Source organism: Panthera leo, chromosome E3 (genome assembly GCF_018350215.1).
Source record: "Panthera leo isolate Ple1 chromosome E3, P.leo_Ple1_pat1.1, whole genome shotgun sequence".
Lineage (NCBI taxonomy): Eukaryota > Metazoa > Chordata > Mammalia > Carnivora > Felidae > Panthera > Panthera leo.
The window spans coordinates 21340474-21364460 of NC_056694.1; the positions used below are offsets into that span (position 1 = coordinate 21340474).

The following is a 23987-nucleotide window of genomic DNA, read 5'->3' on the forward strand; positions in this document are numbered from 1 at the left end:
TGCTCAAAAAATGATATAGGTATAAATCCAAGTATAAAAAAACATGTTCAGAAATTCCATAAAGCTGAAAACTTACAAAACCAAAGATCTAAGGGGTGCCTGGGTGGCTCAGCTGCGTAAGCGTCCGACTCTTGATTTTGGCTCAGGTCACGATCTCACAGATAGGAGCCCAGGGAACCTAGGCTCCCATGCTCAAGCGGGGCCTGCTTGGGATTCTCTCTCTCCTCTTTCTCTGCCCCTCCCACCGCTGGTACTCTCTTTCTCTTTCTCTCAAAATAAATAAGCAAACATTAAAAAAAAGAAAGAAAGGGGCGCCTGGGTGGCTCAGTTGGTTAAGCGGCCGACTTCAGCTCAGGTCATGATCTCACGGTCCGTGAGTTCGAGCCCCGCGTCGGGCTCTGGGCTGACAGCTCAGAGCCTGGAGCCTGTTTCGGATTCTGTGTCTCCCTTTCTCTGACCATCCCCGTTCATGCTCTGTCTCTCTCTACCTCAAAAATAAATAAACGCTAAAAAAAAAAAAAAAATTAAAAAAAAAAAAGAAAGAAAGAAAACCAAAGATCTAAATACACAGAGAGACATGCCATGTACATGAATTCGAAGACTTGAGATAATAAAGATGTCAGTTCTCCCCAAAGTGATAAAGTTTGACATAATTCCTGTCTGGTCTTTTGTGTTGTCTGTTTTGCTAAATCTGGCAACGCAACCATGGTCCCTGCCCTCATGGAGTTTATAATCTAGTTGAAGGAGAATACAAAAAGTCTTCAAGCGACAAAATAATAAATAAAGGAACAACACTTCTATAATAAAGAATATAGGAGACCGATTCTAGGCCAGGATAGTCAGAGAGTGGCTCTCAGGCAAGGTGACATGCTGAGACGTGGTAAGTATGGAGTCTAAAAAGACTCAAGTAAGGATGATCAAAGGAAAAGACGTGGCAGGGTCTCAGACGTAGGGGCTGAGTTTGGAGTGTTCCAAGAATTACCAGAAGGGCAATGCAGCTGGAGCAAAGCGAGCAAGCCAGAAGAATGACCAAAGGAAGAAGTTTGGAGAGGTAAGTAGAAGCCAAACCCCACAGGACCCCAAAGAGACACAATAAAGTATTTCACACTCGGGAAACAATTGAAGGGGGATAAAATGATCTGGTTCACATTTTTGAAAGCTCATTCTGTAGAGAATGCTCTGGAGAGGAGTAAAAACAAAGGCAAAAAAGAAACACAAACAGACAAAAAACTGGGTTGGAGACCACTGTGGTAAATATACCGGGAAGAGAACGTGGTGGTGACTTTGGCTAGGGTGGTGGCAATACAGGGAAAGGTATGGATGGATTTTAGAAGGAGAGTTGGCAGGACCGACTGATGGACTGGGGGGAAAAAAAAAAACGGACAGAGCAAGTGGGGCAATCAGTGGCTTGACCAGTTGGAAGAACAATGATGCATGCTGTTTGCCAAGATGGTAAGATCCCAGGAGAAATGGGTAAGCAGAGGGGAGGAGGTGGGAAATCAAGCTTTCAGTGTTGGACATACTAAGTCTGAAATTGCTGACGGACAACTAAGTGAAAATGGGTATCTTCAGTATATAGATCAGTGGCTCTTGACCCTGGCTACTCAATAATTTGCCTGAAGGGCTTTTTAAATGTGCTGTTGCCCACACCCTACCACCAAATATATATGCATAACACTTTACACCTATCAGATTAGTTTCATATGCGAAAGTCAGAAAATCACAAGCACTGAAAAGATGTGGGGGACACAGCCCTCAGACATCACTGGTGGGAGTTGAAATCTGATTCCATGAATCCAGAGAGCAAGGCAATGGCATCCAGAAATCTTTAAAAAATGTTCATGTCTCATAACCCAGGAATTTCCAGGTACAGTTCAAAGAGAAACTTTGAATGAGATCTCGCCATTTGCAACTATGTGGAATGGCACTAAAGGGTATTATGCTAAGTGAAATTAGCTAGTCAGAGAAAGACAAATATCATATGACTTCACTCACAGGAGGAATTTAGGATACAAAACAGATGAACAATAAGGGAAGGGAAGCAAAAATAATATTAAAACAAGGAGGGGGACAAAACACAAGAGACTCTTAAATACAGAGAACAAACTGAGGGTTGCTGGAGGGGGTGTGGGAGGGGGGATGGGCTAAATGGGGAAGGGGCATCAGGGAGGACACTTGTTGGGATGAGCCCTGGGTGTTATACATAGGGGATGAGTCACTGGAATCTACTCCTGAAATCATTAGAGCACTATATGCTAACTAACTTGGATGTAAATTTACAAATAAATAAGAAAAAAAAAGAAAGAAAGAAAGAAAGAAAGAAAGAAAGAAAGAAAGAAAGAAGGAAGGAAGGAAGGAAGGAAGGAAGGAAGGAAGAAGGAAAGAAGGAAGGAAAGAAAGAAGGAAAGAAAGAAAGAAGAAAGGAAAGGGATATATTTGGGACCAGAGGAATCTTCAATCTTTGGTTCAAACTCCTCAACATTTTGTTTCAACTCCCCTTACTTCTTTGCACCACCCCCACGATGGCCTTCCTCCTTTCTCTTCCAGTATATTCCCTCTCTCCCTCTCTCCCTCTCCCTCTCCTCCTCCCTCTCTCCCACTCCCCCCTCCCTCCCCCCTCCCCCCCTCTCTCCCTCTCCCTTTCCCTCCCTCTCTCTCTCCCTCCCTCTCTCTTAGAATCCCCTAATCTAGGTTCCATGAGTGGGTTTCAGAGAAAAAATAAATCCCCTGGCATTATAAGTAAAAATTTGCAGCTATGAGTATTTTTCCTGGGGAATGGGTCCATAGCTTTCATCATATTCTCAGAGAGGTCAGAGTCCCATAAGATGAAAATTCAAGAAACAAATATTTTCATGGGATACATGTAATAGCTCCAACACAGTTCCCTTGGTCTATCGTGCCCTGGGAGCAAGAGTTATTTCTCATCAGAAGAAAAAAATCAAAGAGAGAAAATGTAAAGTGATTTGTTCCGACCCTGTTTCCACCAGCCCTGTGCCCTGGGAGAAAGTGCCCTGCCTTTGGAAACATAAACATCTCTATCCTTCCCGGCGTGCTAGGCCTCCCATCCATCATTCCAGTCAGGCTCTGGGCAGCCGCGGCCGGCCTCCTTTCCCGCCATTCATGACCCTCTCCATCAGATGTCGGGTCTGGCTCTGGCCAGCTTGTTGACAACTGGAGATTTTCCTAGGCCAGCCAAACAGCCTCCTCACCATCAGAGCTCTCCAGAGCTGAAGAAACTACCGGAGCCCAGGAAGGGACGACCAGGGCTGTAGAGGACGCTCCCACGGAATGCCTGAGCCCATAGGTCCAGCCGTAGCTACAGGGGCTCCCCGAGGCCTGAAGACCCTGGGGTCTAAGCGGGCTCCTCTGTCACCCGGCACTGTGGAGTCCCATAGTTCTATGCGTTAAACTCGTCGATCGCCAAGGAAAACCAGGGAGATGGGAACGACGAACACACACACACCTGGAGGGAGAGTCAGCAGAGGAGCAGCCGGGCAGCTCTGCTGATCTTGGCTGGGCCTGCCCGCGTGTTGGTGTGTCGGCCGGCCGTCAGCTGACCCGGACGGCCTCTGCCGGGTGACTGGGCTAAGTCAGCTCTGTGCCAAGTGTCTCTCACTCTCCAGCTGCGCTACCCTGAGCGTGCTCTCGTGGCAATGAGAAAGCTACAAGGGACAGCGAGCACTAAGCCGGTTTGCAGCCTCTGCTCACATCACATCTGCAAATACTCCTCTGGCCAAAGCAAGTCCAGAGGACTTGGGGTTGAGCCCAGAGTCAAGGGTAGCCCTGGTGCCCCTCCCCACAGTGGGCAGGTACCACAAGCCAGGTGAGAGCCTGTATTTAGAGGTCAGGCTCTGCCTCCTACCAGGGGTGTCTCTTAAAGTCTCTGAGCAAATAACACATTACTTCTCACCTATCTGGTTAGCGAATTCTTTTAATTTTCCTGTGGTAATACACAGTCCCGTAATGGGTTGGAGAAACAGGTACCTTAACACACTACTGATGGAATATTATCTTTTTAGAGGATAACTGAATCACGTTTACTATGGAAAGATGGCCAAAACGGCCCAAAATTCTTCTCTTTCCCCTTTTTTTAATGTGTATTTATTTATTTAGAGAGAGAAAGCGTGCGTACGAACTGGGGAGGAGCAGAGAGAAAGACAGACAGAGAATCCCGTGCAGGTTCTGCACAAGCAGCGCAGAGCCCAACACGGGGCTCCATCCCACGGACCCTGAGGTCATGACCTGGGCTGAAACCAAGAGTCGGACGCTGAACCGACTGAGCCACCCGGGCGCCCTTTCTCCTCCCCGTGTCAATGTGACTTCGCAACTCCTCCCGCCATGAGTGTGGGTTGGTCACGCGACCTGCTTAGGCCACAGCAAATGTGACACACGGCAGGTTTAACAGCACTTGTACACTTGGGAATTGCCTCTGCCAACATGCTTGGAAGCCACTACGGGATGAGCCCGAGCCAGCCAGCTTGCTATCGGATGAGAGGAAAGTCGAGGTGGAAGAAGTCAAGGTGCGTCAGTGGCCCTGTGTAGACAGACGCGAGGCCGGCTGCGATCAGCCACGCCTGGCATACAACAGAAAAGCCACCCAGCAGAGCCCGGCCCACATTGCCAAATCCCAGAATTCCAGAACGAGCGGCTAAAAGATGCCAATTCATTTTATCATATTCTCCTAAGGGTGTCTTTCAGAAGTAAAGCTACCATGGAGTTTCACTCCACAAATATCTCCTATACCCCTACTATGACCTGCCGGGGTTGTTCTAAGCACTGACAACATACCCATGAAAAGGAAAAAGATGAGGGCGCCTGGGTGGCTCAGTCGGTTGAGCGTCCGACTTCGGCTCAGGTCACGATCTCGCGGTTCGTGAGTTCGAGCCCCGCGTTGGGCTCTGGGCTGATGGCTCGGAGCCTGGAGCCTGCTTCCGATTCTGGGTCTCCCTCTCTCTCTGCCCCTCCCCCGTTCATGCTCTGTCTCTCTCGGTCTCAAAAATAAATAAACGTTAAAAAAATTTTTTTTAAATAAAAATAAAAAAGAAAAAAAAAAGAAAAGGAAAAAGATGAAATGTGTTCCTGTCCTCATGAAGCGTGTATTCTAGGAGTAAGCCAAATTTTAATAATGACCAAGTACAATATGTTGTTTGACCAAGAGTAACGAGCGCTCTGGAGACCGAAAATAATAACGTATGACATCATGTTCCGGGCACCATTTAAATGAGGACGGGGCGGGGCGCCTGGGTGGCACAGGCCGTTAAACGTCGGGCTTGGGCTCAGTTCGTGATCGCATGGTTTGTGGGTTTGAGCCCCAGGTTGGGGTCTGTGCTGATAGCTCGGAGCCTGGAGCCTGCTTCGGATTATCTCCCTCTCTCTCTCTCTCTCAGAAATAAACACTGAAAAAAAAAATGTTTTTTTAATAAATAAATAAATAAATAAGGATGGGGAAGGGTCAGGGCGGGGGGGGGGGGGGGGGGGGAGGGACGGCGTGCATTACATGAGAAAGCCGCCAGACCAGACCTCTGTGAGAAGGTGACATTTGAACAAAGATTTGAAGGAGGTGAGGAATGAGTCTCACGGATATCTACAGGAAGAATCTTCCAGGGAGAGGGAACAACAAGCAGTCTGGAGCCAGAGGAGAGGGCAGGATTCGAGGTCAGAAATGTGAAATGAGGTGGGGTGGGATGCTGCGTAGGCCTTGCGGGTCTTATCAGGAGTCTGCTGTAAACGCCCGTACGCGCCTAATTTTTTTAACCAAGTGTGTGTGTTCCTTTCAAACAATATTTTTTTATATATTTATTTACTTATTTATTTTGAGAGACAGAGAGCAAGAGCAGGGGAGGGGCAGAGAGAGAGGGAGACAGAGAGAATCCCAAGCAGGCTTCTCCGCCCTGTCAGCACAGAGCCCCATGCGGGGCTCAACCTTTGAGGGTGGGATCATGACCTGAGCTGAGATCAAGAGTCGGACACTTAACCGACTAAGCTACCCAGGCGCCCCTCAAACAGTAATTTTAAAGAAGTATAGAGAGCAAAACCAAATAGCTCCCAGATTCCAGTATTACTGGACTCTACACGCGTTATCGTAATCCGTGGCCATGCAGGCTCAGAACTCCAGGGAGCCTGCACGAGAGTACCGTCATTTTTGGGCGCAGGCTGCCCTCTGCTGTCGGCTTCTGGATTGGCACCTTCACAAGCGTCGCCTGAAGGAGCAAGGTCGCTGCCCCAGTGGGGAAAAAGATAACCAGTTGACAGAAGCCCCCTGTTTTCCTTGCCGGTAAGCCCGACTATGTCAGGAAGCCCTTAACAGAGGGGAGAGGAGACCCCTCCCCATCTTCACCCATTCATCGTCCGCCCATATATGCCACTTCTTAAAGGACTCAAAATTTACCCGCGCGCTCGCAAACCGTGTGGACACTGTTGGCCCATTCTGCAGGTGAGAGAATGGGTGCTGGGAGGCTGTGAACAGTGCACTCCATCTCACTAGCCAGTGCATGGTTAAATCAGGACAAAAGTCGGGCCTCCCAGCTGCTCCAGACCTACTGAAGCCCAACAAAAGGGTAGGTGCCTTTTGCTCAAAGTCACAAATGTGAAGCAGCAAATCCAGGATAAACAGCTGTGAGTCGTCACCACCCCAACCAGGACTCCCCTCCTGCCCCTGCTCTGAGTCCCCATCTGATTCTTTCCCTGCCTCTACCTCCGCTCAGGAAGGATCCATGGATAGCTGAGGGATTGATGGCGGGCCCCCAAGGAGCCCTCGCAGTTTGGCAGAGGATGACACAGAGGCAACCTGGGGACAGATGAACATGAGCCATATTACTGGATGCCAGAGGGGACAGACGAGAGTGGGTGGGTGGGGTCACCGATGCCAAGGAACCTCGTGAGCACCCCTCCCAGGACACCGACACAAGGGGGAGAGAGAACATGAGGGAGTTGACTGAGAGTGATGGGAACGGACTGAGAAAAGCTGGAATTAAAAGAACTTAGTTTAAACTGACTAAGATTACATTCCCAGCTTCCGCACGGCGGGACTCAGAATAGAAACCAAGCTGGGGTATAAAGATCAAAGGAGGTGACGTGTTTGCACACTGGAGGGTTGCAGCCCGAGAAAAGTGTACCCGCTAAAAAGAAGAGAAACAGTGCTGAAGTTCAGCTCAAAAGACCTGCCTTCTAGTCCTGCCCACACCCCCCCACACACATATGGAAGCGGTTTGAGACAAATCCCTCAACCTTGTGGTTTTGGCTTCTTTGACATTCACGATACCTCAAGGGGTTCAGCTGAGGACCCATGAAGCAGGGAATGTGACCCTGCTTGGAAACACTGTCCACTTCGGCCAGCCACCAGAGGGACAAGTGCGACCCCTCTCAAAAAACGATCGGGGCGCCTGGGTGGCTCAGTCGGTTAAGCAGCGGACTCTTGGTTTCAGCTCAGGTCACGATCTCATGGTTCATGGGTTCGAGCCCCACATCCGGCTGTGCAGCTGGCAGTGTGGAACCTGCTTGGGATTCTCTCTCTCTCTGTCTGTCTCTCTCCTACTCATGCTGTCTCTCTCTCAAAAAGAAATAAACTTAAAAAATAATCATATGACCCCACTCTAAAGTAGGTGTTAACCAAAGAACTTTTTTGTTTGCTAATAGCCAACGATTCTCATCGTTCTATACCAGTCTCTGGCAAAGGGGAAGGCAGTACTGATAAATGGCAATGGTTTGCAAGTTTGGGCACAAAAGCTAGGAGGGATCTAACTTATCTGACTGAGATAGGGAAAGACAATTCTCAAGGAAGGTGAAAGAAGGTGGGGAAGGGTGGCTGGAGCCTGATGCTCTGGAAGCTTCAGCCCAAGAGAAACAGGCTAGGAGACACCTTGAGGAAAGCATTTTATTTTGAGTTCATTTATTTATTTATTTATTTAGAGACAGAGACAGCATGAGTGGGGGAGAGGCAGAGAAAGAGGAGAGACAAAGGATCCCAAGCAGGTTCCGCACTGCCAGTGCAGATCCCTGATTCGGGGCTCGAACCACAGAGCTGCAAGATCATGACCTGAGCTGAAACCAAGAGACCAGACGCTTAACCAACTGAGCCACCTAGGCGCCCCACGGAAGGCATTTTTTGAAGCTGTGTGCCGTAGGAAGTGCCGTTGAAAACTCTCTGTTGTTTCCCTATGAGATCTTCAGTGAGATCTGCACTGCTTACTAATGCTTAGGGAAGTGTGATTTCTTTTTCAGGGATTGTAAAGAAACACCAAGTCCTGCTTTAACTGTATCACAAGGTGAAAACTGCAGTGATCCATGAGGAGAAGCCAGTATACAGACTATGGGGGCATCCTTGGCCTGAGGACATTCAAAACTACAGAGAATGGAACGTCTTTATTGCAAAAATCATTAAAATTTAATCCAATAAATATGCTAAAGGCCATTCTACAGATATACACAGAGCATTATATCACACATTGGCGCAAGTAACTGGCTCTACCTGAGACATTGAGGCACATTTCGCAAGGTAAAACGACAGTCGGACAGACGGAGACGTAAAGAGGAAATCATTCTGCTAGAGCTAATAGAATCTGCCTCAAAATAGTCATGTCCCTCTAGACTGCTGGGGATAACACAGGAAAAGAGGGCAGAATCTTAGGAAAATGTATTGGCTGAAATGAATGAACAGGCAATAAATTAGAGCACTAAAAAAGAAAATGCAGAGAAAAAATGAAATCATGAGTCGCATCATAACTGTGAGATTGGATTAACAAGAAGAAAGTATTAAACTAAACAAAGAAGTCAATGTTGATGATGACAAAGGTACAACCCACATGCAGATCGAACCATCATAAATGTTTACATACCAAATAACATGCCCTCAGATGCTTACAACAGGAACAGCAGAACTCATGAGGAGAATTAAGACAAAAATGCAAAGGCAATAAGCATTCATTCCATTTTCTTGGCCCATGACAGATCAAGTAGATAAAATATAAGTAAGGATACAGAGTTCACAAAAAATGTAGCTAATGAATTTGAGCTTATAAATATAGGCATAAACATGAATATGGATATTCAGTCAAAAGCTGTTTACTGAACACCTACTATGTGCCCAACGTTGTTCTGGGGGCTCAGGCATAAGAGTTAATACAACGGAAATAAATCCCCATGCTTGGAGATTTACAGTCAGTGCAGAAAGATACGATCATTGAGTTAAGGTGATTCTGCTGGGTTTCTCCACTCTAAAGTTACTATTTTTCCTTTTGTAAATAATACATTTCTTTTGGGGAGGTACTCTGAGATGATGTGAAGTGTTCAGTTTCTCATCATATATTTGCTTCCTAGTTTTAGCATCCACTGGTGATTTCTGCCAGAAACAGTTAGGACTGTCGCGATTACCAAATGGCGATTATTTAAATTCTCTCAGTGTTTCTACACTTACTACTTGGAATTCAACTGTGAGCAAAAGGTTTCCCGCCTCTCCACTTATTTACTCATCCATGTATGTACTTAAATCTATATGGACACATAGATTCTTATGTAATTCCATAGATCATCATCCATCACTATTTATTTATTATTTACTTTGGCGTTCAAACTATCCCAGGTTTGGCCAGTGGGGGCCCCTTGACACGGGCTCCTGAGTCTTTTTGACATGTCCCCATCATTTGAGTTACTTCCTTGTACTTTCAGGGGTGCATGGGTGGCTCAGTCCGTCAAGCGTCTGACTCTTGGTTTCAGCTCAGGTCATGATCTCACGGCTTTGTGAGTTCGAGCCCCGCATCAGGCTGTGCGCTGGCAGTGAGGAGCCTGCTTGGAATTCTCTCTCCCTCTCTCTTTCTATCTCCCCACCCCCCACTTGCGCTGTCTCTCTCTCTCTCAAAATAAACCAACTTAAAAAAAAAAAAAAAGGTATTGTACTTTCCTTGCCCTTGCCCTTGCCCTGGAATCAGCCATTTCTCTCAGCCACTTTGACTCCTTTCATTGGAGAATGGTATTTACACGCCACGACATGGGTACTAGGCACGTTCATTGTTAGTTACTGGGGTGTCATTGCTTCCAGCCCACCTCAGAGATACATCGAGAGACAGAGAGACAGATGGACAGATACACAATATGTCTATTTCTGGAACTTATCTACCAATAGTTAAAACCATGAATTCACACTGCTGGATCCAGTTCCAATTCAACACCACCAGGTTTATTCTAGCCTTTCCTTTTTCCACATTCTCCCCTTTTCTAGCAGTGAGAAATTTCTCTCTCATTATCCACAACACATTTCTTTAGTAAGATACACATAAAATAGTTTCAGAATTGTTCATCTTTTAAAAACCAGACATTTTGAGGAGTTCTGTTTCTGAGACATAAAAAGACTATGGATTGGTCTTTTTGATTTAAGAAAGAGAGGAAAAAAAGGAGAGAAAAGGAGAGCCTGAAGAAGGGTCCCACAGGCATAAAAACAGATCTTTCCAGCAAACTGGCAAGAAACCCCAAGTTCACAGAAGAGAACTCTCATTCTTGTTCAAGCAGGAAGAGAACTTGACATTTGAATGCTGGTTTAGGGGAACATAAAATTCTCAGTTCAAAATCATTTTGCCTCACAAATTTGAAAGTGCTGATTGTATTGTCTTCCAGGGAGTTCTGGATTTATCCTTCTTACTTCCTAACTTTTCTCTCTTTCTTTCCTTTTTGTTGTCTTTTTATGCTGCATGCTGGGACAAACCATCACAGATTATATTTGCAATGGTGTCTTTTCAATGACTTAATGCATCTTGAATTTTTTATAGCAGTGTGCTCTTTTTAAGATTTTTAAAAATTTTTTTTAAAAAAATTTTTAACATTTATTCATTTTTGAGAGACAGAGAGAGACATAGCATGAGCGGGGAACGGGTAGAGAGAGAGGGAGACACAGAATCCGAAGCAGGCTCCAGGCTCTGAGCTGTCAACACAGAGCCTGACGTGGGGCTCGAACTCACAAACTGCGAGATCATGACCTGAGCCGAAGTTGGACGCTCAACCGACTGAGCCACCCAGGGGCCCCTAATTTTTTAATGTTTATTTACATTTGAGAGATAGAGACAGAGTGTGAACGGGGGAAGGGCAGAGAAAGAGGGAGACAGAATCTGAGGCAGGCTCCAGGCTCTGAGCTGTCAGCACAGAGCCCTACTGGGTGGGGTGGGGGGCGCTCAAACCCACAAACCGTGAGATCACGACCTGAGCCGAAGTCAGACGCTCAACCGACTGAGCCACTCAGGTGCCCCTGCAAAACATTTTCTGAATGTGATTTGTCTAACGACTATTAAAACATGAGCTTTGCTTATTTAAAGGCTTTCTTTTCCATATTTCTTATTTTCCCGTTTCCTTGTGTGTTGGTTTTTCAGTTCACTCAAATCGTTATCAACCTTTTAGTAATGTTATTTCCCAAATAGCTGGTGATTCCTGAAGGTGTGCTTATCTTTCAGTTGACAAAAAAGAATAACTTAGAAGCACTAAGAAATTCCGAGAAATAAAAAAACGTAAAACCAGTTCCCACAGAGGGAAAAAATAATTACAACATCAGACTTGTTAAGCACTGAATATCAGAAGGTGGAAAAGAAATGTCCATGAAGTTATGAGGGAAAATTATGTAGAATCTAAACTTCAAGCTCTAGTCTAACCTCTGAAGAAAAGCAGTGTCATGAAAGAAAAGCACAATCTTCATGTAAGAGGGGAAAAACCCTAAAAAAAAAATTAGTTGAAGAAGCAAAAGTCAAAATTATATACTTGATAATTTCAGAAATATTCAGTAAGAAATCACATCCATTTAAAAAATCATGTTAATAAAAAATAAGTAATTTAATGACTTAGAAATTTTAAAAACTAGGGCACCTGGCTATCTCAATCAGAAGAGCATGCAACTCTCGATCCCAGGGTTGTGAGTTTGAGCCCCACGTTGGGTGTAGGCATTACTTAAAAATAAGTAAATAATCTTTTCTTAAAAAACAAAGAAATTTTAAAAACCATATTTGCTATTGTTTAAGACATTCAGCATCAGGACAGCATAGCATCATGGGGTGAAGTCTGAATTTATGATCTCAGAGATTGAGCTGAGAGACTTCCGGAATGGATCACAAAAGGGTCTGAGGTAAACACAGTTCAGAGCCATAGAGAATAAATACAGACCTTCCACCACTGGTCTATCAGTAGCTCAAGAAGAAAGGAACATAGAGAACAGAGGGGGTAAAATAAGAAAAGAGATAATGTGAGCAAATGTTCCCCCAGGTGAAAAAATATACATCTATGAATAGCTGAACTATGCATAAAATGTAATAAAGTTATCTTTCCAGACATTTAAGAATTCAGAAAATTGACCTCTCAAGTCTTCATTCCTAAAAAACAAAAACAGGCTCCAAGATAGAATGGAACTAACCTAAGAGTACAAGAACGGGAGACACCCCTCCCCCACCAGCCACTTGGGTAGCACATCGTTTATATCTGAGCTGGGGGTCCAAGGGTAGATGTCTTTAAACAGAGAGAAGGTGGAGTTAGAAATCTCAGTTAGAAATATGATCAGGGTCGCCGGGGTGGGTCAGTCGGTTGAGCATCCGACTCTCAATTTCAGCTCAGGTCAAGATCCCAGGGTTGTGGAATCGAGCCCCACTTTGGGCTCCGCACTGAGTGTGGAGCCTGCTTGGAATTCTCTCTTTCTCTCTCCCTCTGTTCCTCCCCCATTCATACTCTCTGTCTCTAAAAACAATTAAAAATTAAAATAAATTTTAAAAGTTAAAAGAAAGAAATACTGGCAATCTTAGGGAAATCACAAGGACGTGCTTCTTGGTTTGGGGGGCAGAGGGGTGCTGGGGGAGGAAATTAGAAATTCTAGGACCAAAAAAAAAAAAAAGCCATATAAGAAAGTTAGGATCAAATATGAAGCCAACTACAACAGGAAGTGGTTCTGCACAATTGATTCATGGATTCTAAGAACAGACTTTTCTACAAGTCCTATCATATCACTTGGCTCTGCAATGAAAAACATTTGTATCATCATAACACTGTTAAGTGGTGTTTATTCATTTTCAATTTCTGTGCTAAACCTATTAGCAAAATGTAAATGTTATCAACCTTGCGACGTACAGAAGGTTGGGGGGGCAGATGGAAGTCAAAAATTGTAAGAATACTAATATCCACAGTTTTGATAGTACCAAGAGATACTGTCTAAAGATAACAGAACAAGAAATTAAATTTTAAAGATCATATTGACTTTATAGGAATGATCGCTAGAAGAACTACAAATAAAAAAGACAGCTAGCTAAATCCGGTGGTGGGATTTTAAAAAAGATCACTTCTTACCTTTCAAAGTTGAGCACCAGTAAATACTGCCTATGTAAGATAAATTAAAAAAGTAAAAGTATAAAAATATTATTTAAGTTAAGGAAGCAACAACCAGAATACTTAAAAAGGGAAGTGGTTAAAAAATAGATTATTTGCGGGGAGTAGCATGAGAGGCCGAAGATTGGAATTGAAAGACTTCCGTTTTTCATGGTATGCCTTTCCATATAGCTCTGCTTTTTGCTTTTTTCTTTTTATTTTTTCGTATTTGTGCTCTAATTTTGTAATGATTTTTAATGTGTTAAAATATTAGAGCAACCACTGAAAAATAGAATAAGATCTATAATTTCCAAAACCCAATATGGAAAAAATGAGTCAAAGAAACTCAATCAATGCAACACTATGCAGGAGAATGGGGATCAGGGGTGGGGGGCAAAGAACAAGGAATTACAATAAACAGAAAATATAAAATATCATGGGAGGAAAAGGAAGCAAAACTCTTAAAAAGGCAAATTGATCAAAGGCTAAAATCGACTGCGTTAAAGAAGAGAAATATATTAATGTAAGAAATACATTTACAAAGGGTTGGGATATATTATGTATGTCATGTTAATAGTAATCAAATTGAGTTGGGAATTCAGGAAGGCCCTCGGGAAAAGAGGGAACAGAAGGTTGTATATTCTTGGGGCTACAGGAGTGAGGTGAGCCAAAATCATAGCTGAGTCGAGCAGTGACTGAATGGGCCAGCCCACATCTGACCATTCCGAGAGAGAGTGTCGCGGGCTGAATAGTGGGTCCTCCCAAACCAAATGTTCAAGTTCTAACCCCTAGGACCTCAGAATGTGGCTGTATTTGGAGATGGAGTCTTTAAAGGGGTGAAGAAGTTAAAATGAGGTCATTAACCCAATGCTGACTGGTGTGTCCTTCTAAGAAAAGGGAAGACAGACCGTGTGAAGACACAGGGAGAAGATGGCCCTCCACAAGACAAGGAGACGGGCCCCAGAAGAAACCAACTCTGCCAGCACCTTGAAGTTTCTGTGGTTTAAGCCCCCCAACCTATGGTAGTTTGTTAGGACAGCCCGAGCAAACTGGCACAGAGGGTCTCCTCTTCTTGATAATGATAGTACAATTAGAGACGTCACATGCACATGAAGTGGACAGAATAAACAGGGGTTGTAGGCAGAATTGCACACGGGTCTAGCAGGTTCCACTTTGGCAGGAGGTCTGGGGCATAGTTTGGAAGGTTTTTCGGCCGTTAGCAAAGGATAGGAGTGGCAAATGGACTCGGGGTGTACATTTAAGGGACTGGACGCTCGGGAAATTCTTGACCGCCGCAGCCCTATTTACCTACACTGACATGGGCATGCCTTAGGCAGAGAATGTTGGGAAAGCCAGGTTGCCTAATTCTGCCACCTGAAAGCCACGGATCAGTGACAGGCGACACCAGCACAAGTAAAACTCAGGGCTCCGTCTCCTGATGGGTTTGTGAATTGGCTTCCTAGCACTCTGACAGTTCTCTTGTTTGCTTTTCTTATCCCTTGCTTTTACTGAGAAAATCTGGGCCTGACTTAAAAATTAGGACAATAGAAGGGAGTCAACAAACTACATCAGTAATCTCCAATTAAAAGACAAAGACTCAAAGTAGGGATAGGCTAATCAATGGAACAGAATAGAGTCCAATAGAATCCGGGAAGACTTAACATGTATTCAATCCACTCATTTCAACAAAGGTGCCAAGTCAATGCAAAAGAGAGGGCAGAAGTTTTTTAAAACAAATGATGCTGGAAGAACTGAATATCCATATAGGAAAAAAGTACAAAAGAACCTCCACCTCTACCTCACTGCATACACAAAAAATGTGCTTGAAATGGACCATGCACTGAAATGCAAAAGACACAAAGCCCTACTTTTTTAATGGATGAAATACTTGAACAGAAACTTCAAGGGCCATTACGCACATGAAAAGGTGCTCCCTGTCATTAGGGAAATCTAAAAGACAGAGACTCTTTGTTTTTAAGTCCTGTTACCCAGCCCTGGGCCATACGCTCCTAAAACAAAAATACATGCCTCCTTTAAAAATCTGTGGGAAATAAAAGAGATGTAAAGCAGGCGGTCTCCTTCATCATTAAGAATGCTAATTGGCACAGTTTTATGGAGAGCAATTAGGCAAAATTTAACATCATTTTACATGCAATGACCTGTGACAGAGCGCTTTCAATTGTAGGTATAACCTAAAGAAAACTTACTACCCCCCCACTCCACACCCCCCCCACCTCTCCCCCTCCCACCTCCTGCCCCCCATGCACAAAGACGCACGTGCAAAAGTGTCTACGGAAGATTTATTTGGAAGAGTGAAAATGTGGAAACTCTCTAAAATGCCCACGAGTATGGGGGCGCGGTTAAGTAACTTATGGTGCACCCAACTCTTCATATGATAGATGGAATCATTAAAATAACAAAGTAGACTTGTATCTACAGACATGGAGAGATCGTCCAAATAGACAGACCTATTTCTAAGTAAAAAAGGAACTCACCAAACAATGCAAATGGCTATTTACATCATATTTTTTATGTTTATTTATTTTTGAGAGACAGAGAGAGACAGAGAGAGAGAGAGAAACAGAGCATGAGCAGAGGAGGGGCAGACAGAGACAGAGACACAGAATCCAAACCAGGCTCCAGGCTCTGAGCGGTCAGCACAGACCCCGACGTGGGGCTCAGCCTCATGACCTGAGCTGAAACCAGGGGTCAGGCGCTTCACTGACTGAGCCACCCGGGCACCCCCCATAGTTCGTATTTTAACAATCAGCCCAGTAATGCCAGCGTCTGCTTGTGCCAGACAGAGATCTGAGTAGTTTTGTTGTTGTGGTTGTTGTTACTGCGTGTTTTCTAAAGGTTGTTCTAAGACGGTCTGCCTGTCAGGCAACTGCTTCACTCCAACTATCTCAACCCGAAGACTGCTTCGTCGGTGTTGGGAGGAAAAGAAAGAGGCTGGCAAGCAGCCTGTGACCCACACCAGGCTGCCCCCACCAGCTGTTGTGGGCACGGCAGCCCCCCACGCCCAGCTCCGAGGGGGTTTGTCACGTTGCTGATTTCCGCCATGTTTCCCTCCCGAAGTGGCAGCTCCAGTTGCTTCCCCGGTAATTTCCAAGATGCTAATTGCCACCTGCTGATTTCCTGTAAACACTGTACTTTACACATGTGATTAATCAGAAAGCTGTGGGCTGTTCTGAAGAAGCGTGTGTGCCTGTGTGTGTGTGCACGCACGCACGTTTCATTACTGTGGTGAATTTAAATCACAGGCAATGTTTGCTCACAAAGCCGCATTGGCGGAACGGCAGGGAAAACAAAATTACAAAATACCATAAACTGCAAGTTCACAGACCGTATAAACAACAATTCGAGTCAGCCCGACAACTCACTGAGTCAACTCTGGAACAGAGCAAGCAGCGACAGGGCATCTCCAAAGGAGACTTTGAATCACAGGTGTTTGTGCTCCTCGGAGAAACCAAAACCGAAAACATTTTCCAAGGTTTTTGGTAAAGAACATCCTCGTAAGTTAGTTTCAAGATCAGCCTCGTACCAGTTCCTAGGTCTTCCACCGACTACCCACAAGATCTGTACAAATTACCTGAACCTCCAAACTGCCATTTCCTCATCTGTCAAATGGAGATAATGGCTAAGTCACCCGAGAGAGCGCGTAAATTACTTATTTTGCATATTAGTCAGAATCGTTTGGGGTGTTAGTGACAGAAATTTAATTCCGAGTGGCTTAAGCAAAGCAAGAAATGTATTGGCTAAAAAAAATTAAGACTAGGGGCTCTGAATTCAGGTGCTAGTGGGTCTGGACGCTCAAATAATGACTTCGGAACTCTATGACACCCTCCCCTCTTCTTTCCTCTGTGCAGACCTCTTTGTCGAGCAGACTCTATTTATGGCAAGCTGGTAGACCAATCAAGAGCTCCACATGCAGATCTTCTCTTCCCAGCGACTGCAGAGAACTGGCATGGATAGCATCTGACTTGAAAAACGGCCCGCTAGTCCATTCCCAGATCACAGTTTGGGCGCGGTCAAGTGCGGACTCACATAGACCCTGCTCAAACTGCAAAGATATGCACAGCACCAGCCACATATATGAAGACACAGCTGGACATCTCATCTCAAAACCCAAACAAGACAGTCTGAAGGACAGCCAGCCCCACTTGACAGTGCTTGTAAGAGGAAACACTGGGGTTCTGATGTCAGGATCGGAGTTCCAGGATTGGTACTCAATCTTCCATATAAGCAGATGTACTGAGAAATGAGAGAGAGAGAGAGGTTTGCTCAACTCAGAGAGAGCAGTTGGTCAGCCCTTCCTACACATGCTCACATCTGTTGACTCCATTTCAGTACTTGGCCAACAGGGAAAAGTGGGCGGTTCATAGACCCAAACCCAGATACATCTGGCCAAGGTAACCATTCGCCATTTTCTGTTTCCAAGCCTCTCTGCAGGCTTACGGCATTTCCTACCAGAAATTCTTAATATCCCCACCAGTACTGCTGGTCTTGAAAGTATAGGGCCCATCAGTCTACCTAATCACTTAGCGTTTTTATCCTGCTCTAGCCACTACTGGGGCAAGATGGGATCCTCTGCCCCTTCATTTCCACTGGCCCTCCTCCTCAATTTCTCCCCTGCTCTGAAGAGAGTCCTTTAGTGTGATAATGCATCCGTTACCCTAGCAGAGTTGATAAATATTAGCCATAAGGGTTTGATGTTTTTAGGTACTTTGCTCTGAAACATGTGAGAATTCAGGGCAAATGGGTCTTATCAGGACAGATGAGAGAATCAAGTGCACAAGAAGGCTGGTGGCTCTTGTTGGAAAAGGATGGGGGGATGGAGATCAAGATCAAGGGGGCTTGCTGATGTCCGTGAAAGGACACATAAAACAGAAAGGAAATGTTGGTAGCAGCTTCTGGACTGTAAATCTCTTCCTGACTGGCTATGAGGAGCATCAAAGTCCTTTCTATAACGAACAGAGCTTAGTTGCCTTTCCAGTCCCTGTGGGCTAAAGGAACAGAGTTCGAGGCAGCACAGAGTGATGGGGAAGAGCACAGACTCTGGATTCAGATCACCTGGATTTGAACCTAGGATCCTACACTCTGTAGGTAGGACACCTTGGGCATGTTACTTAACTTCTCTGAGCCTCAGTTTCCTTATTGGTAAATAAGGATAAAATAATGGCATCTACCTCCCAGGATTGGCCTGAGAAGGCAATTAGTTAATATCCATAAACTATTTAAAACTGAACCTGGCTCATAATAAACACTGCATATATATTGGCTTTATACAAACAGCAAGCTGGACTCCCTTCCTTCAGGGAATCCCTTTGTTTACATGTACATGGTTGATTGGGTGATTACCCCAGGACAAGCGTTGTTGAGTCTCTCTACAGATTCACAGATGCAAAGTGGGGGTACCCAAGAGGGGTGCAGCTTGCACCCAAGGAGCTTTGATTTGTTCACAAATTGCTACTTGCTGTCGCTGCACTTGATTCCGATGCAAAGGGTTTTTTCTTCTGTTTAGCAGTGTTGGAATGAGCCTGCATTGGCTTACTCTGAAAATAAGGAAAGGTCTGCAGTGTACTTTTCTTGCCCTAGGCTGAAAAGACTTGGCACAGTCACTTACAGGGTGAGCTGGGTTGATCACAGAAGGGCTTAAGCGGACATCAGCCTTTGCTAACAACTGGGAAGCAGCATCACAAGCAGGCACTGGGGTCAATAACAGGTGTTCCCAGAACTCCAAAGGCAAAGGCAAGTTAGAACCCAGATATGAGAGATGAGGGTAGAGATTGCACTATAGGCTGGCTCAAGCATGGTCTGCCTAAAGCGTGGCTGCAGCTATGGTGCCCACGGTCATCTTGTCCAGGTCACCCTCACATTCTGGCATTCCCAACCTCCCTCTCTTTCACCAGTTACCCACTCAAGTCACTCTGGGCCACTATGTACACTCTATTCCCACTCACCTCTAGAATTCCTTTTCCTTATCAAGTCAATTCCTGCTCACTTCTCAAGCATAAATGAATTTCAGTCTCCTCCTTGAGGTTTGCTTTGACCCCTTCCAAAGTCTCTGAGCTGATACTCATTTCCTGATACCATCATGTGGAATTATCTATTGCCTTATGACATCTCTTATACTGGGGCCTGTAGAACAACAAACATCCATTAGTTTTGCCTGGATAGCATCCTTCATTCCTTCTGCTGGTAGTAACACTTACCCAATTTTTCTTTGGAGGAAAAAAAGCCCTTCCAAATTCTTGGTCCATGTGGCTCAAAAGGCTCAGCTCCGGGAGTGCACATGTGACTAGGCCTGATGCATCGAGTATTCCATCCCCTGGTCACAATGATTGGTTCAGGGCTGGGCACATGACCCAAATCAATGCTATGAGTTTCAGCTCCAGGATTTTTGCTGAAACTACTGAGAAAGGGGGAGGGAGGAATCTCTCTTTCAAAAGACCAGCAACCACCATAGGATGGAGACAAACTTCCTAAAACTTAGGCCAATTCAGAAAAAAGAAGAGCCAAAAAAAAAAAAAAAAAAGAGAGAGAGAGAGAGAGAATCAGACGCCTAAGGACACGATCTGGATCGTGTGACACGATAGGATACAGCTATACCTAAACCTCAACATCACCTGGACATTTCAATTACGTGAGACAATAAATTCCCTTCATTCATTCATTCAACAAATATTTACAGAAGGCCTATTATGTACCTGGCACTGCTCTAAACACTAGAATACAAGGGATACACTTTTTTTTTTTACTTAATACAATGTAAGCTAGATTTCTAGCCCTGGTCAATGAAGTCTTCATGTTGCTTAATTCATGAATTGTTATTTAGCATCTTTCATGTGAATGCCTCTTTTTCCCAAGTACACTCATTGAGAATGGAGACCACACATTATATTTCTCTATATCACCAACTGTGATATGTGCGCAGTAAATAATTAACAAATTATTTGTTAAGTCAATAAAGGCTACATTTATTGGGAACTACCACTCGTGGTATTGATTCAAAGAGCATAGCTCAGAAGAAATGTCTAAGGAGCTTTGCCAGTGAGCTCTGATTAGACCCTGGCAGCCAAAAGATGTATGTGCTTCATGAGCACAAACATGGCATGATGATGGAATCAATATTAATCCACAACAAAAGGAATATATCAGAGGACTGACATGATGTCAGACCGTATGCCAGTGCCTATTTCTGCTCCTAGTCCAAATTCTTGGAAATGACCCAAGAAAAGATGTTGTTAAATAATAAATATTCAATATTGATGAAAATCAAGAAAAGGTACACAATGGATCTTCTGAACAGAAGGAGAAGAGCTTACTCCTACATGTGCAGGAGGGGATCGGCTATGAAGGGGAGTGGTTCTGGGGGAAGTCCAAACTCAGAAGAGCAAGCAGTGGGTAGTGAATGGTAGAGTAAATGGAGAACTGAGTTCAGAGCAACTGGATGGTCAACTCAGCTACTGACGCTCTTATGCCATGCGGGAGTAGGCAGCCAGCACCTTTTTCTGCAGAATAAAGCAGTGGCTATGGACGCAAAGAAGGAAGGCACAGGATCCTGCCACGGCATCTTCCAACTCCTAGGAGAGACAGGAAACATTCTAACCAGAGGAAAAGCTACCAGCTCACTCTTTCTGGTGGCATACCCACTGCCTTCTAGCAGCTGAATATAACCAAAATCATCATCAAGAGATAGATATGGAATATCTCAAGCACAAGAAATGGGAGGAGCAAGAATCCCCAAATATACTGCAAAATCTAATCCAATGGCCCTTTCTCTCTCCTTCTCTCATTTAATCTCTCAACAATAAAAACAATAAAACAAAAAAAACCCAATAAAACAATAACATCTCTCAATAAAAATGGCCACTCCTTTCTTCCTGCAACACATGCTTTCCTTGGCCATCATGACACCACACTGTGGTGGTCTTCCTTTTATTTCTTGTCATTTTTAATTAGTCTTCTATGTGTTTTCTAGGGCTGCCATCACAAAACACCACAAACCGAGTGGCTTAACAGAACCTTCTCATTTCAGAGCTCTGGAGGCCAGAAGCCTGAAATCAAGCTGCCAGCAGGGCTGTGCTCCCTCTGAAGGGTCTAGAGAAGGCTCTCTCCTAGCTTCTTTGGCTTGTGGTAGTGAAGTACAGTCTTCACATGGACTTTCCTCTTTTTATAAGGACACCAGTCATATTGAATTAGGTATCCTATTCCAGCATAGCCTCATCTTAACTTATCTGCAATGACCATAATTCCAAATAAGGTCACATTTTGAGGTACTGAGGGTTAAGATTTCAATATATGAATTGGGGGGCACAGAATTCAATTTACAATTCCCCTCCTTTGCTATCTACTTAACAATGAGCACGGACTTTCCTTCTCTTCCCTTTACATTTGTGTTCTCTCCCTATATGTTTTCATCAAATCTGACGGCTTTAAGTAAATGCTGATGACTTCCAGATTTCTATCTCCACCTCTGACCTCTGCCTTGAGGCATACCCACTGTCCATTTGAACCTTACATATCTAATAAAGATCTCAAAATTACGGCATCCAAAACAGTATTAATAATATTCACCATTACTCCAACAAACTGGACTCCATGAGGTCTCCCCACGTCAAAAACTATAGTACCATCAAAGTTGCTGAAATAAAAAACTGAGGATCCCTCCCTTTCTCTTATGCTCCACAACCAAGCAAGACAAGTCCTAACAGCTCTGTATGCAAAATATATAGAACACATCCATTTCTCTCCACCTCTATTGTCACACCAAAGCCCAAGCCATTACCAATCTTTTGCCAGAACTAAATCTGTAGGCCCATATCTTACCATTCTTTACTTTACCTGCCTCCGGTCCACTCTTCAACATCAGTGTGATTTTGAGAAAGTATACATCTGATCACGACACTCAGTAGCTTTAAATCCTTAAATGCCAACTTTTAGAATCAAGGACATACTGCTTACTATGGCCCACAATGCTCTTTCAACATGGTCTTGCCCCTGCCTGCCTTCATCTTTACTCTGGACCCATCTCTCCTCTTGCTCTTTATGCTCCAGACATGCTGTCTCCTTGGTTTGTAGAACACCTCACACAATTTCTCACCTCAGGGCCTTTCTATACACTCGCTAGTCCCCTTTTCAGGAAAGCTCTTCCATAGATTCTGCACCTATGTGCTTCCTTCTCATCCTTGACACTCCAGCTCAAATATCAATCCTCAGAGAATCTTTTCCCTGATCAGACTTTCTAAAGTAACCCTTGCCCCAGTTACTGTCTGTTCTATCACCCTATTTATCTTCCTTCTAGTATTTACAATAACCGGAAATTATCCTGTTTATTTATATAGGTACTTGTATATTCTTTGTCTCCTTCTCCAAGCTCCGCTAGAATGTAAGGAACCAAGTGTGTCCTTCGCCACTATGTCTTCAGTGTTCAATACTTTACCTGAAACAGAATTAACTTCTATATATGTGTTTAATGGATGGGGAGATGAATAGAAAAATAGGCCTTAGAAACCCTCTTACTCAAATCCCTGTATGCTGAGTATTCTCTTAGCACACTATTTCCAGGAGTCTAAATGAGAGAGAATTCTTTTTCCTAGAGACAGAGAGATGCCCTCACTTTCTTGCAACAATGGGCACACTTTACATTGCCTTCATCGTAAAGTCCAAATTCCTTCCAACCTGTCTGTACAACTTTATCTTCCACCACTTCCTTCCCCTATAGTAAGTTCATGGTACACTTAGCTTCATACCATTACATGAAAATACCACTCATGTTTATGTTACCTCTCTTTGGAATGCCTTTCTTTCTCCTCCTGCCAAACATCCTTCCAGATTCCCTCTATGAAGCTTTTCCTGGTAGCCAGAGAGGCTATTAGCCTGTAGTGTCACAGGCCTTTATACATACCCCTACCATATTTATTCTAACAAGTGACAATCCTAGGACTAATTTTCCCCATTTTACTCTTAATACTTTGAGTAAAAGGATTATGCCTTATACTTATCCCACTAGTGCCTAGTATGGTGCCTCATAGAGATATATACAGAAAAAAAAATTGTTGACTACTACTATATATGAATATATAGTTAAGAATTTTTCATTATGGTATTTCTCAGTGGAGTGAAAGGCACTGGAACATTTTAACAGTTGTTATTCTGTCAGCTATCTGCCCATCATTAATGAACCAGTGGGAGAGGTGATTTTTAATTTGTAAAAAGGAAAACTATTTCCACTAGCTATGGCTTGGTTAATAAACCACAGTTGAAAATTCTGTGTCCAAAATAGGCACACCAATAGACATATTCAACCTCTTCACGAACACTTTTTGATTTTTAAAGAAATGAATTAAATTTTCAGGGCATAAAAGAAATGAGAAGTAACTAGCATTATTAGGATATTCTGTAGCTTGGATTTTTTTTAACTTAGCATAGGCCATAGATAGCACTTCTTGGAACTATTTCATGTATAGTTAATGTTTACTTTTGTGGTAACGCTACATTAATCCCATTGACCAAAAGCAAGGTATGGCAGCTAGTGTGGCTGCTGGCCAAAGGGCTGGTGGATCAGCACCACGGACAGAGGAACAGCATGTGAAAGGTCGCTCAAAGGCAGCTTGTAGGACAGCTGTGATATCAGAAAGACTGGTGTGAATGTTTCTCTGGGGATC

At 44.1% G+C, this 23987-nt stretch overlaps 1 long non-coding RNA gene across 1 annotated transcript in view; it reads right to left on the bottom strand.

The window, feature by feature from the left end:
* The window catches only part of LOC122209928, a 37380-nt gene extending 17578 nt beyond the window's left edge, over positions 1-19802 (bottom strand). Inside the window, exons 1-2 of the long non-coding RNA XR_006197838.1 lie at positions 19533-19802; positions 19281-19458 (exon numbers count right to left, since the gene is read on the bottom strand). This is a non-coding gene — a long non-coding RNA (uncharacterized LOC122209928). The remainder of the gene's footprint in view (positions 1-19280; positions 19459-19532) is intronic.
* Between the last annotated feature and the right edge of the window lie 4185 nt (positions 19803-23987).